Raw genomic sequence first — 18,571 nt, 5'->3', positions numbered from 1 at the left:
ACCACCTCCACCTCCTCCTCCTCCTCGTCCGCATCCGCCGCCTCCTCCCCCGTCTCTCCCCGTCCCTCCGTCCATCCAGCCCCTGCCGCTCCGAGCTGCGAACATGGACGGGCTGGAATGAACCGCGGAGCAGGAGGACACGGAACGGACAGAGGACCATTCAGACAGGCGAGAGAGGAAGACGCAGCGGCCGCAGCCGCAGCAGCAGCAGCAGCAGCAGCAGCAGGAGCGGAAGAAGGTGAGGCCAGGTAAATCCGACCGGATTCTAAATCGGCTTGGCATGTGACGGCGATGGCGCGGACGCATGCCTCCCGTGGGGAGCACGTACGTGGAGGGAGGGCGCGTTTGTTATTGTTATTGCATCGTATCGTACACCAACACGCAGAAAACACAATGTACCCGCGCCCGTGGAAAGGCGGCGGGCTGAGCTGCATGGGCTTTAATCGGAGCCTGTGTCTCTGCCGAATCCTCCCGTTTTTACTCTAATCCCCCCCCCTCCTCCTCCCCTCCCCTCTCTGTGATCGTGACCGTCGCCTCCATCGCACCGGTCAGGTGTCTCTTCCGACCCGCCTGCAACAAAATGTCACCGGTCGGTGGAGCGAGTCGTAGGATTTGGCAGCGAGCGAGCTCGCGGGTCTGCGTCGACTCGGCAAGAGAGCAGCGGGGCTTACACAGGTGGTGTGCGGGGGGGGGATTAGTCTGCGGCAGGGATCCGTTCCGCCGGTTTTTTGCTAAAATTGCACGTTTTTCGCATGGAGTTCGGTTTAGAGATACTGCGGGTCTTCAACGACAGGATGTTTGCACCCCGAAGCCCCCACACACACACGTTTTATGTGTCTTATATGTTCTTCTGTGTTAGAAATCGTTCAGGTTTCGGACGTGTAGTAGAACGCTGTGAAATGAACACCATGTGTAAATTCTTCTGGACCACATGTGCAATGTATTATGTTTCATCGTGGACATGGATTAGTAGGCCTCCTAGACTCAGTGCTGCCCTGCCTCTGGTGTCAACTTCAGCCACACAACCGACCTGTGTCAAGTTTTATTATTGTGGCTCTTTTTGCTCCTGCTGCTGCTGCTGATGATGATGATGATGATGATGATGTTGCTCCTGTTGCTGCCATTTGCTTGTTGCTTCTCCTGCCCAAAGGCCCTGCTGGAATCCGGTTCCAGGCGGACACGGTCGTAACTTCGTGATATTTGACGTGAACAAGGGGGAAAGTTGACGCTTAAAATACATCTCGGAGTAAAAAGGGGGAGAGATGAAGCACTCGTCTCATTGAGTTTTGACATTACCGGAAGCAAACACAGGGAAATGATCAAATAAGGATCCGAAGCGCATTCGCAAGAAATTACGTTGTTCAGTTCAGATGTGTTATCGAACCGGTAAAGTGATCAGCCAACGTTGGCTTACAGCAGGACAACAGCTGAAACAGTAATGTGATTAGTCATCGTTAGCAGATTAATCGATTACGCAAATTTACCATTAGTTGCTTCCCCATATTCAGACGTGAGAAGGTGAATTCGTCGAGGTCCTTTCACTCCGCCATCTGATTATTTCCTTTTTCCGAGCCTCCCTCGCCTGATCCCCGAACCCCTGTCGAAGCAAATTGAAAAAAAATCTCCCTGATGATCTTTTTCCAGATAAACTGTTTCCAAAACGGCTCGAATGTCTCCAACTCTGACACAGTTTATTGTGGCCAGTTAAAAGCGGTTCCGTCTCGGGGGTTTGAAACAGGGCCTTACTTGCGAGGCCTGTTATAGCGCGGCAGGTCGTTCAACAGGCTGAGGCTCGGACCCCCCTTTCGCGGCGAGCAGCCGCCCCGGCAGAAGGGCCCTTGAGCTTGGCACAGGATCTCTCCCAGCTCCAGCTTTCCTCCTCCAGTGCTGAGCTTGACCTCCGATCACCCTGTTGATCAGCGAAGTATCATACTGGGATTTTTTTTCTTTCTTTTTTTTTTTAATTTATCGTGTAAACCAATGATCTGCAGTTAGGACAATTTTTTTTTTTTTTTTTTTTCCACTGAAGTCAGCATAGAGGAGGATTGTAGCAGTTGTTGCTGGATCGCCAAACAACTGGGGTGCTCACGGGGTGCTCATTATTCATTGTGTGTTTTATTTTTATAACGTTACCGCAGGACTTTTAACATACAAGCCGCAAAGTACATTTGACACAACACTAACATTATAACTGGATGGTAGATAATTGCGAGGGACCTGCCAATCTAAACTGTTCAGGAAGTGGAATGACCAATGCTGGGAACAGCAACTGAGTCCTTTCAAGTCCAGACTCCAGCCTGGGTGAACAGTGATTAGATATTAGGTTTCCGTTCTGCGTGCGTGCGTGTGTGTGTGTGTGTGTGTGTGTGTGTGTGAGTGTGAGTGTGAGTGTGAGTGTGAGTGAGAATCGGCTGTACGGTCCCGAGTGTATTCATAAGTGACGGTGCTCACACAAGCCTGCGCTGACTCCTTACATAAGCAAATCGTCGAGGAAGGAGTGCGAAGAAAGCCGAGCGCTAAATAGGCCCGAACGCTCAAATAGGGAACCCAGCACACAACACACATGGATGCATGACTGTACACACACACAAGCGCACACACACACACACACACACACACACGGTTTTTTAACTTCAGGGATTTAAGCAAAGACAAAGGAGTGGTGATGCTCTGCCGCCTGACAAAGGCATGATCTCTGCTGAGAGCACAAAGGGCATTTTTCTGGTTTTTCTGAGGCTTTTTTAGATGCACAATTCCCAATTTTCCCAAAGGAATTTCTAGTTGGCTTGCATTTACCTTTTTTATTTTTTTATTTTTTTAATTTAATTTTATTTTTTTCTGCCCTGACCACAGCCCACAATATGGTAGGGACTCAATAGTAATAATACATTTTTAATGTGTAAATACACTGAAATTAGGACTTTGTTTTGAGGAGGCCTGTTCCAAACTGAGATCCAAAAACAGCTGAACTAATTTAGCAAATTACTTGTAGTCATTAATTCCACTGATTCGGGTCATGTAATGAATAATATTCACAATTAAAAGAAGAGTTAAACATTTGGGAAACATTTGGGAAACGTGTGTTGACTGTCTGGCTGAGAGATCAGTGTGGTGCTAGCTCTGGAGCTAAGAGCTTAGCTTACAGCCTAGCAAGAAAAGTAACTCACCGTAAAATGTATAACTGTGTTTTTTGTTAATTTGTTTTATAGTGTTATGTAAGAGGTGCTGGTAGGTGGACACTTAAACTCGGACTGAGCCAGACTAGTTTTTTCCTCGTGCTTCCCGTCTGTATGCTAGGCTACCTCAGTCGCCCCGCTGGAGCTAGCTTCATAAATAGTCTGAAGACACGAGACTGGTGTCAATCTTCTCGTTTAACTCTTGGCAAGAAAGTGAATGGGTTGTTTTTTTTTCCACAAAATGTCTCGCTATTCTTGTAATTGATAAATGATATACTTTGTCAGATGTCAAAAATAATGATAATTGTGTTAGCAGAGCCAGTGTAACACCTTAAGGTTACTTACTTCGTCAGATTAAAGAAAAAGAAAACCCCAGACATTCTCTATTTTTAATGACAAAAAATTTGTTTGGCCATTTTTGCTTAATAAATGCCCTAAATTTTGAATCAGTTAATTATCTGTTGATGAACTGAATGAATTATTGTTTCAACAGTCAGGGCTTTCAGGTACTTCTGGATGTTTCATACATCACAGTAACATTTTAGAGGACATAGTCCTTTGGAGCTCAGTTGACATCTTTCCTGCAGTTTCCTTTTTATAAACACTTTCAGCCGTGCTTTGAGTCACATCCTATACAACTTCCACGAGGAGGACTTTCTTCATGTTCTATACCGGGACTGTGTTTACGATCCTCAATTTCAGAAACGAATATCAAACACGCTGGATCGCTTTGGCCCGTCTCCCTTTGCTTTACTTTTCAGTGTTTGTTCTTTTGTCAGTCTTTCTGAGGCAAGATTTGTTTTAGAGCTGTCACCGTTCTTTCCTCTGGTGTAAACAAAGAACTTGTTGCCTTTGTGCGCCCCTCAGCGCAAACATCGGTGGATTTTGAATGGCGACTGGTTTAGGTTCAGGCCTGGGCTCTTGGTTTCATCACTCAAGGAGTAAACACATATAACGTCCACCATATAATCTCAGAAATGGTTGGCTGCCAACCTGAAAACAACCTCCCATCTTGGATTCACTGTATGAATCTGTACTTTTCGTCTGCCAGCCCCTTGCAGAGTCTTTGCTGGAGATTTAAGGGCGCTGAGCTGTTTCTCTGCTGAAACACAGATGATGATTAGGATTCCAGGGGTGAGCGTTGTGTTTTCACAATAATATGTATTTCAGGAGTCAGCCGTCCAGGAGAGACTCTCTGTCCCTGGGCAGGAGACAAATGATATTTTTTCCAGATGCATGTTCTTTCTCATGAACATTTTCTGTTCTTCGTCCCCGAGGAGCTTGTTCTGTTGCCGAACCTCCAGTCTGTTCCTCTGCCTCTTCTTTGAACCAGATCTGGTAGGTTTAAATGATTCCAGGTGAAAGGAAGTGGGATTTTATTGTATTATTTTTAACAGATTTCTGCCTTCCTCGGATTTTCCCTTGAACACATGTTCAGTGTGTCTCGTTGTGGCTAATGGTTTGAATTAACTCTGAAGATGCACTGCAGCCTCTTCAGTGCGCACTCAGACTTAAGTGATGTGGCCACTTAGAGATCTGCTGCGGGGCTATTCATAGTCTGAATAACCATCCAACACACTGAATAGGATCTGTCTGTCATGATTCTTCCATACGGTACATTTCACCCTGTTCCCACGGACAGATGGGATAGTTACAGAAAAATGGTCATAGTTGAGGCTACGAAATATAGAATTTCGAAAATTTCCGACTCTACTGAGATGAATGGGCTGAAAGCAACACACAGACTCCACCAATTTTTTGCTAGTCGTCATATTTTTCTACAAATTAAAACTCGTGCCCCAAGAACAACTTGAAGGATGCTATAAAAATGTACATACAGCAACTTTAAAGAGGTAATGCCGAGTTAACTTGAGCTTCTGAGTTGAGGACTAATTGGCGTTTCGAATAGTTGCAGGCAGAAAGTAATTATGTTCAAACTTTCCTAGCACCTAGTAACTCTAACGACAGATCTGTTGAACCAAAATCAAATGTGAATCCCTTTCTCAGCCAGAGAGTGCAACCTGCATTTATATATACACCATCATGCACCAAGTGTGTTTACCTGCACACTAGTAACCCGGTTACAGTCAGTCCCTCCACCTAGGAGGTTGTGTGATCACCCGTGTCTTTTCGTGTGTTTGTTTGTCAGCAGGATTACGCAAAACCCTACTGAACAGATTTGCACCGAACTTGGTGGAGGGATGGGGCAGGGGCCAGGGAAGAACCCATTAAATTTGGGATCAGATCTGGATCATATACTGTGAATTGAATTTTTTTTTTTTTCTCTTAACTCTGGTGTGTGGTTTGACATTCGATTCAATTTCATTTCGATTTTTTTTTAAATTATAACATAGGCTATCCCTTTTCATATAGAGCAGCTCCAGACCGTACTCTATATGGTTATATTTACACAGACCCAACATTCCCCCATGAGCAAGCACTCGGAGACATTGGCCTTGACAGAGGTCTGCGCTCCACTGAGCGCGTTTTCTAGTTTATGAATGTGAATGTCGTAATAAATAATGGGGAAGCCAACAAGAAAGTTTACAGCGGCCGTTGATTTGCATGTTACAGATGTTAAAGAAACAACCAAGCTTTAGAACATATTTTTTCTGTGACTTTCTTGCTCATGTCTTTCTGCTGATAATTCCATTGGCATGAACTCTTTCACGATTTCCATTATTTCTACTGCTGACTGCACTGCCCGAGCCCATTTATTATAAAGTTACTTCTGCACCACAACCCTTCAGGTGCAGACAGGAAGGGGAACTATTCAGCGTTATTGTTGTCAGGAAATATATATTTTCTAAAGCACTCTTGCTGTCTCTCGCTGCTGGGAGCGTTGCCAGGCTGTATTTTCCCCCCAGAAATTTGCAGCGGCGTTCCTCCACCTGGTCGTCTGACCTCGCTGCTTTAACCGTGTCGGCTTTAGTTGTCTTTTTATCCTCGGTGGGATGATGCAAAGTGCAAGCAAGGCCAGTCTATTGACAGCGCATCTGCGTCGGTGTTACAACTGTACAATGACACTGATCAGCGCACTGTGTACCTCAATCTGCAGCTGTGTGTGTGTGTGTTTGCTTTTGTGTGTGTGTGTCCTTTGTGGATGTTGCTAAGCCAAAAAGAAATGTTAAAGCTGCTGTATGAGATTCATTTTACACTAAATTCTCCCTCTCAACATCCACGTCTTCGCACATTATTTCTACCCTCACATTTTCATGCCCCCCCCCCAGTCATCCTTGCTCAGCAGTTTCCAGGCTCATTCATTCACATGGTGATCGATAGGGCTGCCCCGCCGCGGCGACGGTTGCTATGGGCGGCGTTTTGGGCGTTCACACGCCGTTGTTGCCGGTGGTTTTATCGACGAAGCTTTCGACGCAGCATTGACCTCAAGCGTCTGTCTGTGGCCACAGGCTTCAGAGTGTGTACGTGTTTACTGTGTTAACTAGTGTGTTTTAAAATGGGGGGAAGCTCGTTTACGTAACATGATACTTGTATTGATCCCTGTGGTCTTTTCCCTTCTCCGCGGGGGGGGGGGGCTAGCTAGGTAAAGGCTAGCTTTTAGCGTTGAGTGCCTTGCACAGAGGCACTTCAGTAGAGTGTATGCTTACTGACTTGTGATCTTTAACCTTTAAAACTCCTGTGGTTTAAGGATTTATAAGGGGAATCAAGTCTTTTGCTTGGAAGCCAGTCCGTTTGTATATAAATATTTATGTAAGTCAGAGTATCTTTGCCTCTGATGCTTGATTTTGACCACTGTTTTTTTTTTTTTTTCTTTCCAGTCTGTCTCTCGCAAGTTGCTCAGTTTAAGGAAAATATGAAACTAAATGACTGAGGTTCCACTTTAACTAAATCCCATTGGTGTGGAAATGGACAGGAAATTAATCAATAACAGTTCTGATAATTGTTTAATCTTTAATTCATACCAAACATCTCTTGATTCTAGCTTTTTTTTTTTTTTTTTAATCTGAGGTTTTGCTGATTTTCTGTGTTTTTATCTCATTGTAAATTGGATATTTTTGGTTTTAGTTGGTTGTTGGGAAAACAGAAGTATTTTGAAGAGGCCGCATCGGGCTCTGGGAACTTCGATGATTAGAATGCTTAGGGGTGCAACTAACAGTTAATTTCATTATTGATTAATCTTACCATTATTTTCCGGATAACTCGATAGCTTGTTTAATTGTTTGGTCTAATAAAATATCAGAAAATGATTTCATCCCAGTTTCCTAGAGCCCAAGGGGATGTTTTCAAAAGGTGTTTTTGGTCTGAGGGTTTACCATTTTACAGTTTACTATAATGTGATGCAGGCAAAATCAGCAAATTTTGGAAACAAGAACCATCACGGTCTGTGGTGTTTTTATACCACAGGGACCAGAAAAAGTGGAAGATGTCAAACTGGTGAGTGAATCTTCCTCTGGACGCAGCCTCCCTCACTGCTGCTCAGCAGACAGCTTGGACTCAGTTCCTCATTTCCTGTAAGCGGAGAAGTGTGCCGACTCCGCAGCAGGATTTCATTTGAGCAAAAAGGGCAAATCTGTATAGTTTCAGTTTTCGAGGATGGATTGGCCCTCCTCTGTCATTTGTGGTTCAGGCTGTCAAGGCTGTTGTGTTTGTGCATAAATATCTTACTTTGTGCAGTTCTCTCACACAACATGTTGCTAGAGAAAATCCGAGTTGCAGTTTTTCTGTGAGCCTGTCACACAACATTAAGTGATTTTGAAAAACTTGTCAGGGAAGTACACTAGGGGGGAAAGTCAGTCATGTTGCGTTCATGGGCTGCCTCAAGGCAAGACGAACACACAACAACAACAACACAATCACATATTCCTTGCTGTAATTAATCCAATTAACAAAAACTCAATATTGCAGTCTAAAATTACATGTACTGTGATGGAGAATTTAATTCATATCGCTCACCCCTATAATTTCTTGAACCTATCAAAATCAATAAGAGTTTACTCTAACTGTGCTAAGTTCTGTGGAAAATCAGATCTGGGGCCAGAGAAATGTCATTGTGCTATTTAGATTCTCATTGTAAAAGGTCAGGAAACATGTGAATGTCCCTCTTTACACAGCAGATTTCCTGACGAGAATGATTTAATCGGGTCTGCTTTGCTTCAAAAACAGGTTTTCCATGAGTAGCATGTAGCTAGTGATTTTGATTTCCAACAGCTGTTTTTCATAGATATTCAGAGTCTGCCACAGAAAGAAACATTGTCACTGTTTTTCTAAAAAAAAAACCACGCAAACGGTGACATTTGTTCACCAAATAAAAACAAGAAGGACTAGCCACCGAGCTAGATACGCTTTGTATCTTACTGGTTACCCTGTCGGTCTCCGTCCCGTCCCACCTCCCCAGTTTAAACTGGGATCGGGGAATCTGGGACACTGTGACACATCACATCCCGGCCTTAATGTGACCTGTCTCTCCCTGCCTTCATCCCAGTGCCCGGGCCCTGCTGTCCACCAGTACACCCAGTTTGCCCTGTGTGTGTGTGTGTGTGTGTGTGTGTGTGTGTGTGTGTGTGTGTGTGTGTGTGTGTGTGTGTGTGTGTGTGTGTGTGTGTGTGTGTGTGTGTGTGTTTTTCAGGTCACATGGTTCTGCCGGATGACTTGTTGCAATCGTGCTGAGACCAACACATTTAATTGTGAGAGACTGGATCGCGGAGGGGCACAAGGAGAGTTCTCACCACACACACATGACACGACACGACACACACACACACACACACACACACACACACACACACACACACATACAGGGTAGAGGACTGAGTGCAGTTCAGAAACATTGCATTCATTCTGTGGCTGACCTGTTTACCAACCACATTAGGAGAGTATAAAAGAGGGTAGAATAGAAAGTTGCTGCTACAGTAGCTGCTATTTCGTTCAATAACTTTAGATTTTACCCTTTTAATGTTTTTAATAAAAAATAAAACTTTTAGGTAAAAGCTGCTTTTTAAAGGACCATACAAGTGATTTTTGCGTGTTTTAACTAAACGACGTGTTTTTATCACGTTTTCCTGCAGAAGAAGTTATTTCACTTTAATGATAAATGATATTAGGCTTATTAGGGGAAAATGAGCGGTGTTGCTACGACACACAGCAAAGGCCACGCTGAGAGAAATGCCGGATTCCCGTGGACATTCGCTGCTGAAATCTCTCCATTGTATTTTTAGATTTTAACAACAGATAAATCATAACATGCTGTATGTCAGGTACACAAGCAAACCCAGTCAGCAGCACGGACTGCCAAAAAAGATGTATCAAAGGCATGATTTTCTGAGGAACTAATTGTTTTAGTCACACCTTTTTTTGTTTTAAAATGTAAAAAATATAAAACATTTTAGATCGTTTTCTAACTGTCAGAGTTTGGTTTCCATTGGTTTCAGATATTTTGGACAGTAATCACAGCAAACAGCTTTTTTTAGTCTTCCCACAACGTTGCTTGTGAATGCTGTGGTCTTCAGCAGCCAACTACTGATGTTTAGATTTCGGAGCATCCTTGAACACACCACCAAGGAGAGGTTTTAAAATGATCCCTGCACACCACTATATTACTGCTCAACCATAACAATTAAAAAAATAATCGACAGGTAAATGCTCATGGATGGATTATGTCTTAATATTTTATACTCTGAAATTAAATAGAACCAGTTGGTAGGAAAAATAGCCTGCATTAATCTAAAATATGAATGTAAACTACAAGAAAAAAAATCACCACTATGCTTCTTTAAAGCAGCTTTAAATCCAGTTTATTGGGCCCACACCTCTCACACTGAGCAAACACAGGTACTCGTCCCTATCGCAACAGCTGGGTGACACTAACTGACTATAATTCAATACAAGACCAACACAGACGCACAAAGATATTCATAACATATTTTTCTTTTTTTCCTTTTTTTTTTGGTTTTTGTCTATTTTTGTTTTGTTTTGTTTTGGTTGTAAGTTAGCACGCGGTTTGTTCATGATAAACCCTGACTCCCTGATACACTGAGCAGATAAAAACAAATGCCGCTAATGAATTGCAAATACTGTTTGACTAGAGATGGTGTGTGTGTGTGTGTGTGTGCGTGTGTGTGTGTTTGTCATTGTGCCTTTGGCTCTTTTTGTCTCACGTTTTATTCACCTTCCATTAAAGTGGCTGTTTCAGAACACTCCATCTGCATTCAGAGGTACCGTAGGCACACACACACACACACACACACACACACACACACAATTATCCCCCAGAGTTAATGAAGTGACGGAGATCTCTTGCAGAACTTTATTGCCCCAGTGTAAACTCTCTTCTGTCTCTCTCAGTCCTCTGATCACTTCATTATCCAGCCAAAAATGAAAATACTTCCAAAGAAACCATGACAACCGCTCCACAGAGCCTGCTGCAGTTTCTCCAGAAAGAAAAAAAGCTAGAGAGAGGAAGCAAGAGGCAAGCGTAAAATCTCTCATCTCCTCTCTGCTCCTCTCCTCTACCGCCCTGTTTTGCATAATTTGTTTTTAGGGAGGATTAGCGAGCGGGGGGGGGGGCATCATAATTATGATCATTTTGTACAATGGCTCCTCACCCGAGAGCATCAAGAAATACAGACATCAAAGAGGGAGAAGCAGGAGAAGGGAGCGGGCATGAGGGAGATAGAGAGTGTAGGATGGAGGTAGAGAGGAGGAGAAAGGAGGCCAGAAGGAGGCGGGAGTCAGTGTTTTGGGGGTGGGGGTTAAAACGAAGCTGTAACTGGAATCATGGCAGTTGATATTTAAATCATCACCCCGAGTCTGCTTAGAGCAACATCAAACAAAAGCCGTTTTCTGCCGTTTTGGTGACATCAAACAAAACGAGGCTTGTTCTTCTTAGAATTTAGTCTTTCATACCGCTGAGAGATCATCCCGGTCACTTTTTTTAATTTTCATTTTCTGCTTCGTTCTGCTCTTCATTCGCCGATGCCTTTTGTGAGCTGACATCTGGCGTACAACCAAGTGTAGAGCTTCCCGGGACCGCAGAGCAAAACCAGAGCAATCCTGATTCAGAATAAAACATTAGCTCTGTGTCACTGTGTTTTGGCTCGCTTTCCTGTTTTCATAGCTATGTGCTCACTGACTGTCGGTCAGGCCTGGGTTTAGAATCCTAGCTGTTATAGTACATGCATATCAAAGTGGTTGCTATTAACTCTACGTCATGCCAGAGTGGGGGGGAGAGGGAGGACGGTGGTGGGGGGGGTTTGCCTGATCCAGAAGAGTAGTAATGCAAAAATTGTCAGTCGTAAAAAAAAAAATGAGTTGGGACCTTTTTGAATTTTTTCCTGTGGCTTTTAAAATATTCTGGTTTTCTGGTTTGGAAAAACCCATCCAACTGACCTCTAAGAGAACAAAAACAAACGCCATTTTGCAAATTCTCAGCAATTAATACAAATTATTTTGGTCTAAAGGACTGGAAACCTACATTATTGTTAGTGCTGTATGTCTGAAGTGTTTGTAAAAGCATTATTTATTTCAACCAAGTCCTAACTGTTCTTTAAATAGTAGAAAAACTTTTCTCCTTTTAATTCTGGATTATCAGTTCTTTTACAATGTAGGTTTTCATTTGTAGTATTTTAAAATAGTTGTTGTTTAATTTTTGAATTAAAGGTGCTCTCTTCCACTTCTACTCATGAAGTTCAGTTTGTTATTCTTGAGGAGCACTACTCACTTTGTAAAACACTGCAATGCCTCTCGTGGCTCTGGAGGAAGCTTTCCAACATTTTGGGGGGGGGGGATTAACCCTGATGGAGTCGTAGTGATGTCATCAGGGTTATCTCAGTTTAGGCCAGAGTCTAAACATGTTTTAACCAAAAGCCTGTGTTACAAGGTGTGGGATTTAAAAGTAGTGGGCAAGTAGGTTCTCAAGAAAGCCACTTTTACAGTGGCATTATGGGAAATGTACGGCTGGAGTTTTGGAGATTTGGAGAGACTAGACACCTTTTTTATTTTATTTATTTATTTGTTTATATTTATTTATTTTCAAAATCAGGATATCTCAGCCAATGTTGCATTGACCAACCAGCAAAGCGATCTGTTGGGTTGTTTCAAATAGTGGCATGGCGCTACGCGACTATCACCAAATACAAAATCTTGCAACGTTTTAAAATAGATAATTTTCAGATTTTTACATTTTCTTTCTTTCTCTGTGGCGTGAGAAACATCTGATAACGTGTCGGATTAAAGGCTGCACGCTTATGGGAGTTTACAAGTATGTACTGGTACGTACGGTGCGTTGCTAGGCGTAATCTAAAGAGTTACCAACAATCTCTGGACTCTTGGGTGAAACCTTTCCAGAGTCCGCTTGATAAACTAACAGTGGGTGATTTTTAGACTGACAAGGAGACAATTTTTTTTCTTTGAAGTTCCTTAAAAAAGTACAAATTGTTTGGGGTACAAGGTTTTTAATTCAGTAATTACGACAAATTTCCAAAGCACAGTGTACAAATTACACCAAATGAGCCGCATTCCAAATAAGCTTAACCTTTGCAACCATACCTTCTCCTTCCAGCGTTTTTTCTGAGCAGCTGTTTCATCATTCACACATGAGCTGTGCTGCTTGTGCTAATTAGCCTGCGTGTTTTACACAATACTGTACAATCAGAACATAGGAGAGAGAACACAGCACACGGGGATGCACCTGAAACAGTAGAAATGCTTGTCACTGATGTCACCTTTTACACCTACAGGAATCTTTTGTGATTCCAAGTGACAGAAATGCACTTTTGGTTTGGTGCTAAAAAGTAAAGAGCGAGGTTTGAATGAGCGACTTTATATTCTGTATTGCGTGTCCTAGCGTTGGTCTGACCACTATATGGAAGTGGTTTGCCGGCCCATGTTGTGCTTCATTTTATTAAATAAGAAGTTATGCAATGGTTAATAATAAAAATGAAAAGGTATAGAATATTTTTTTTTTAAGAGGTACCACCCCAGCGATGACTAATTTTTGTACCTTTTTTGTATTTCATTTCAAATATCCATGTAGCTTTAAGTGCAAAAAAAGTGTAATTAGTACCTTGAATGTAACTAGTGTGCCTCCTCTATGAACACCCCAATTCTGACAATATCACTATACTGATAAATCAAGCTCGCATTTGCAATATAAAACTTTAATTAAAGCAGCTACCAGCTACCATTTTTGTAATTTTCATGTTTAACCACAGTGAGCGAGCGCATGTCTGTCTGTGGGTCAGAAGAATTTGGTAGACAGTCTCCTCGGGAGCCCCCTAACAAGTCCATGCTGGATCAACTCTTAAGTGGGGGGGGGGGTTTCATCTTAAAATAAGGTTGTTTTATTCTGAGTTCCCAAAAAAGCATTCGGGTTTGCTCTCAACAGTGTTAGATGGCCTTCACTCCACAGACTGCCATTCAGAGAAGCCGCTGTGCAGCAGATCTACTACAAGCATGTACATTACCCCTTGAAGGATATACCCATGCTTGCATATAGTGTGTCACATTATGCGTTGATAGTCATTGGTGATAACGGTGTACAGCGACAGCTAGCTGTTGCAATACCGGGAATATAACTTGGTCCCTCATGCGGTATATCATCTAATTATGTCATCATAAAGAGTCAGCGCTTGTCATTTCCATTAGTTACTGTAGAGAGCTAATTAGCTGTGATTATACAAGGGGCCTCCTATGGAGCAGGAGAAGAGGGATGAGTGAGACAGGGCGGAGGGCGGGTTGCCAGCCTTTCTCGGAGCAGACCGAGGCAGACTCAGCTCGGTGTGGCACAGTAGGAGAGGTGTGTGTGTCCGTCATCATGTGGGTTTTTTGTGCTTAAGGTCTGTACGGCCGAGCAGACGGAGCAGTAATAGCATTAGCTGATGCTTGCCCGACCACCTGCGGGAATGAGCAGTTTGGTTAAGGACAGTGATTAGTACTGTCTCCCACAAACACGGACTCCTGCATGTAAAAGCAATTCATGTGAAATGTCTGAAATGAATAGTGTACGTTCTACTTGATTATATTCCTAACAATGCATTAAAAACGGTACAAAGTGACTGCATTTCTGACTAGAGTTTAAAACCAGACAAAGTCTTCTAGTTCGCTCCCTGGGGAGATGTTTGGGTGCAACAGCCAAACCGGGGGTGATGTTTGGTCCAGCATCTCAGCACCTCCTCAGGCTGCAGTCAGCTTATCCGACTTACAACTGTACCCAACTGTGGGTATTGCATTGTACCCGCAGCCATCAAAACAAGATGAGGAGGAAGGGAGGATGTATAAGAGTAGGAAGAGGTGTTTAATGTAGATACAGACGGGGGGGCGGGAAGTGTGGCGTGACCAAAAGGTGAACTTTGGATGGTTTCCCAGACAAGCACATTAGTCGTGTCATGGTCTAACCTACCTGCAGTGGGTGTCAAAGTGCCCTTCTGGTCAGAAAATGGCAGCTCAGATACCAGAAGCCATCAGCCTAACTTGTGCATTGTGACATGCATAAACCAGATGATTCAGGGATCGATGCACCATTTTAATTTTACTTTACAGCATTTGACAAAACATCATAGATAGGCATGTATTATAATACATCTCACCCACAGCGACTGCTCAAAATTGGAATAAAAATTCAGGAACTACAAAAACAACCTTGTAGCGATCTTGCATTTTTCTGGTTATCTAAGGAATTTTGAAATTTGCCTGAAATAGGCCTGAAATTCTTGAAAACCTTTTCAGAGGAATATGTAGTCATCAGTTTCAGTTAAAACATGAAAATCACCAATGGAAGAGTGCGTTGCCTGGCAACAGTGATGCTTTATGGTTTTAAAGACGAAGCTAGCCAGTGTAGCAGTTAGCGCATAAAAAATAAAAAGACTGGAAACGGGGTAACAGCTTGCCTGGCTCCGTCCAAAGGTAGCAAAATCAGCCAGGAGATGGTTAACTTGGCTTGGCGGCAAGACTCCAGGAAGTCACTGTTTCGCAGCCAAAATGTCAAATACCCCCCGTAGAACCACAACTTCGTCATTTTTACACTTTGGTTTTTATGCCAATTAAACAAAAAAATTATGACGCGCTAATCAGTGAGCTTTAAAGGTGCTAGGCGGATTTTATTATCCTTTGGACAGGGCTAGGCTACCTGTTTCCCTCGGTTTCTGGTCTTTATGTTAAGCTAAGCTAGCTTGCTGCTAACTGTAGCTTCATATGTAATGGGCAGGCGGGAGATTGGTATCGATCTTCCCAGCTAAATCTCAGCAAGAACAAAAAAAAAGTAACGACTTTCAGCACCTCTATTGAATGGCTCTACTTTAAGCTTCCCGCTATTTCCTCTAGTTTTGTTTTTTACTTCGTACAGTTTGCACCATTATGGCTCATAGATTTTGCAGAGAGGTGAAGTGAAATGATGAGTTCGCGACAAACTCAGAGGCTGCAGAAATATAACCGTAACCTTATCTTTCAAGACGCTAGTGTACGGCGGCTAACAGTCTCTGACGGGGTAAGTCATGCGGCTGCAACTTTGCTCTGCGGTGTCATCAAACTTATTTATCTTGTCATGAATCTTTGATCTGAAGTGGTCTTTCAGGAATTGACTTCCCGAACTGTTAGCGAGGATCATATGTTGCTATGTCAGTGCTGCGCCCTAAACTCTCCTTTGTTGCGTAAGTGCAGGTGTCAAACTGTCATAAATCCGGGATGGAGATTTGCTTAGAATTTAAAGTCTGTACATTTAATTTTCCTTCCTTTATGTAACTCTTTACTCTCTCTCTCTCTCTCTCTCCATCTCTCCCAGGCCCCTTATTCTGTCCATCTCTTTCATACTATTTTCGGAGTCCCGCCGAGTTCCACTTCTCTCAGCAGCGGAGCGGATTCCTCGGTGCGTTGCCATGACAACGTTCCCATGGCTCCACGACACACTTCTCGCTCCGTTCCCTCTCCCCTCTCGTCGTCTCGTTAATTCGCTGTGTCCTCAAAGTCTTCAAAAGCCTTAAATAGTGTGTACCAAATCAAAGGCTGTAAATGGCCCTTGATCCTGCTGCATTTGGTACAAATTACACCGTATGGATCATTTATGTCAGTGCAGGGGCCTTCTCTGCAGTGTTTTGTTTTTTTTCAACCCAATCCCGGGATCAGGACTAAACAATGTCAGCATATAAATGGCCCGATCCGGCCCGACACACGGTGGTTGTTGGGAATGAAAATTGCTATCACGCTTGACTATTTGTTGCTCATAGTGTTTCCCGTAGTGGAGGACAAATGATTCGTGAAATTCCTTCAGAAACAGAAAAACTCAACACGCCAGATTTACCTGTGTTGACAACGTCTACAGCATGACACAACTGCTGTTGTACGGATCCCGAAAGGTGTTGTGGAGATACAAAAAAAAAAATTTTGTTTGCCCGATTTTAAGAATTCATGCTCTCAATCTGATAATTGAATCTAATAGCTTGTTACATATTTTACTTCCTCCCTTCTTTGTTTGAAGAAGATATTTATGAAGCTGAGTTTTTTTGATGAACTGGATGCCATCTGCGGTATCGCCGACGGTTTTATATCCGTTTCCCTGTAGAAATCTGTTCAAGGGACCTCAACGATAACACATCCTTCCGTTTAAGAGCCAGCACCCGAAAGTGTATCCACACGTCTGAGTCCAGGTTCAGCATAGTACCGTATTAGATCCAGGCGATCCAGAGTGAGAGCGTGAAGGGTACGTGCAAGGCAAGACTACTGACATGAAGGTGATAAATTATGCCAAATCAAGAGCACGAATTATTCATTAGAGAGCACATATTACTAAATCAAGATCTTGTATTATTAAATTGTGCGCATGGCTTTTGGGTTGTTTGTTTTGTTTTGTTGTTTTTTTTATACCTTGTCAATCCTGTCACGGAAATCCATCTCTGGTCCTTCGTGCCCGATCACCTTTACACGTCTCGGAGGCTGTGAAAGACAGCAAGCTGATATTGGTCAACCTACAGTCCATCTGTGGACTGATCCCAGTGCGACTCTGAACGTTTTTTTTCCTGGATAGAGCTATGTGTGGTCACCCAGAAATATCCGTTCACTCCCTTTCACTGACTTCTCTGTGTGTAGTGCAGCCTCTCTATCAGGACATATCGTGACTGAGCAATGCACCACAGCTCTTGAGATGAAAATGCGTTTGGCCCTCATTCCGATTTCCGGGCCTCTGGTGTCCTTGTAGCAGGAGTGTAGCTCACCAGGCTGATGTCACTGTGCCCTGCAGCTGACCTGAATGGGATTGTCTGAAGAGGCTAAGTGCCTTTGGGTCAAAATGCAGTGTGTGTGTGTGTGTGTGTCTGTCTCTGTGTGTTTCTGCGAGGTGTGTGCCAGAGAAAGGGAGGATCTGCCTCATTTCACGCATGTAAACCCTACATCACGAAACCAGACTAAGTGGCCTCAACATCTACTACTCACACCAGCACCCATCACACACAATCCCCCTGCTATCTTGCGCTGAGCACACGCCCACCGACAGAAACGCACACACTCTCGGATCCGCGCCGAGTCGGGGAATACCCGCTCGGTGTTAGACGCCGGGGGAGTCGGAGGAAGAGCGATTCACCCTTACTGATTTACTAATGAAACCAGGCAGATATGGAGAGAGGTTCTAGAGGGAGAATACATGCAGGAAAGCAGGGGGGGGGGCTCAGACAGATGAGACAAATAAGAAATGAAGAGCAGCTATTGATGCGGCAATGGAGGATGAAGAGGAGTGTGTGTGTATGTATTATTAAACAGCCATGGTGTTAGATTATTTACAACAGCTGGAGGAGGGGGTCGATACTGGCTTCCCCCCTCTCTCTCTCCCTCTCTCCGTCTTTCTCTCTCTCTCTCTCACGCACACTCTCACTCACACTCAGGGAAGCTCGATAACACTCTTAAGAAAAGCCGGCACAATCTGGGGTGGTTTGTGTAATTGAATGTCAGAAGCTATTAGAGGGAGGAAGAGCAGGAGAGCGTGTGGGAGAAACGTAAAGAGGACAAACCAGTCACTTTTTATGAAAGTTGGCGTGTGTTGTTCAGTCTGGACAAACAAATTAAGGAGCAGGCGAGCACACACAAACACGGGCATTTTGGGCGTGTGCGTGCGTGTGTGTGTGTGTGTGTGTCTGTCCCGGTCTGTGTTTGACTTCAGAACTGACATGGCACACAGGTACGAGCATGTCTTTTTTTTTTTTTTTTTTTTTTTTTTTTTTTAAATCAAGATCCAGTGTTCAAACACACTCTCACACACACACACACACACACACACACACACACATTCTGGCAGCGATTTCTTGTGCTTTTGTTTACCTCCATTGTCTCAGCTTCATTCCTCTCACCCCAGAAATATTATTGTGCCAAAGACTGTATCAGGAGCATGGGAGAGAGCGTGAGAATGGTACGTTTCCAGAGCACTGACCCGGGAACGAACACACACACACACACACACA

At 43.5% G+C, this 18,571-nt stretch overlaps 1 protein-coding gene across 1 annotated transcript in view; it reads left to right on the top strand.

Moving 5' to 3' along the window:
• The first annotated feature begins 212 nt into the window (after positions 1-212).
• The window catches only part of zgc:109889 (uncharacterized protein LOC553542 homolog), a 41,505-nt gene continuing 23,146 nt past the window's right edge, over positions 213-18,571 (top strand). The window contains 1 exon segment of the mRNA XM_040141162.1: positions 213-248. The gene's annotated coding sequence lies outside the window, so the exon portion shown is untranslated.

The sequence above is a fragment of the Xiphias gladius genome, chromosome 12, assembly GCF_016859285.1.
Source record: "Xiphias gladius isolate SHS-SW01 ecotype Sanya breed wild chromosome 12, ASM1685928v1, whole genome shotgun sequence".
NCBI classification, from domain to species: domain Eukaryota; kingdom Metazoa; phylum Chordata; class Actinopteri; order Istiophoriformes; family Xiphiidae; genus Xiphias; species Xiphias gladius.
This window is presented reverse-complemented; position numbering and strand designations above follow the sequence as displayed.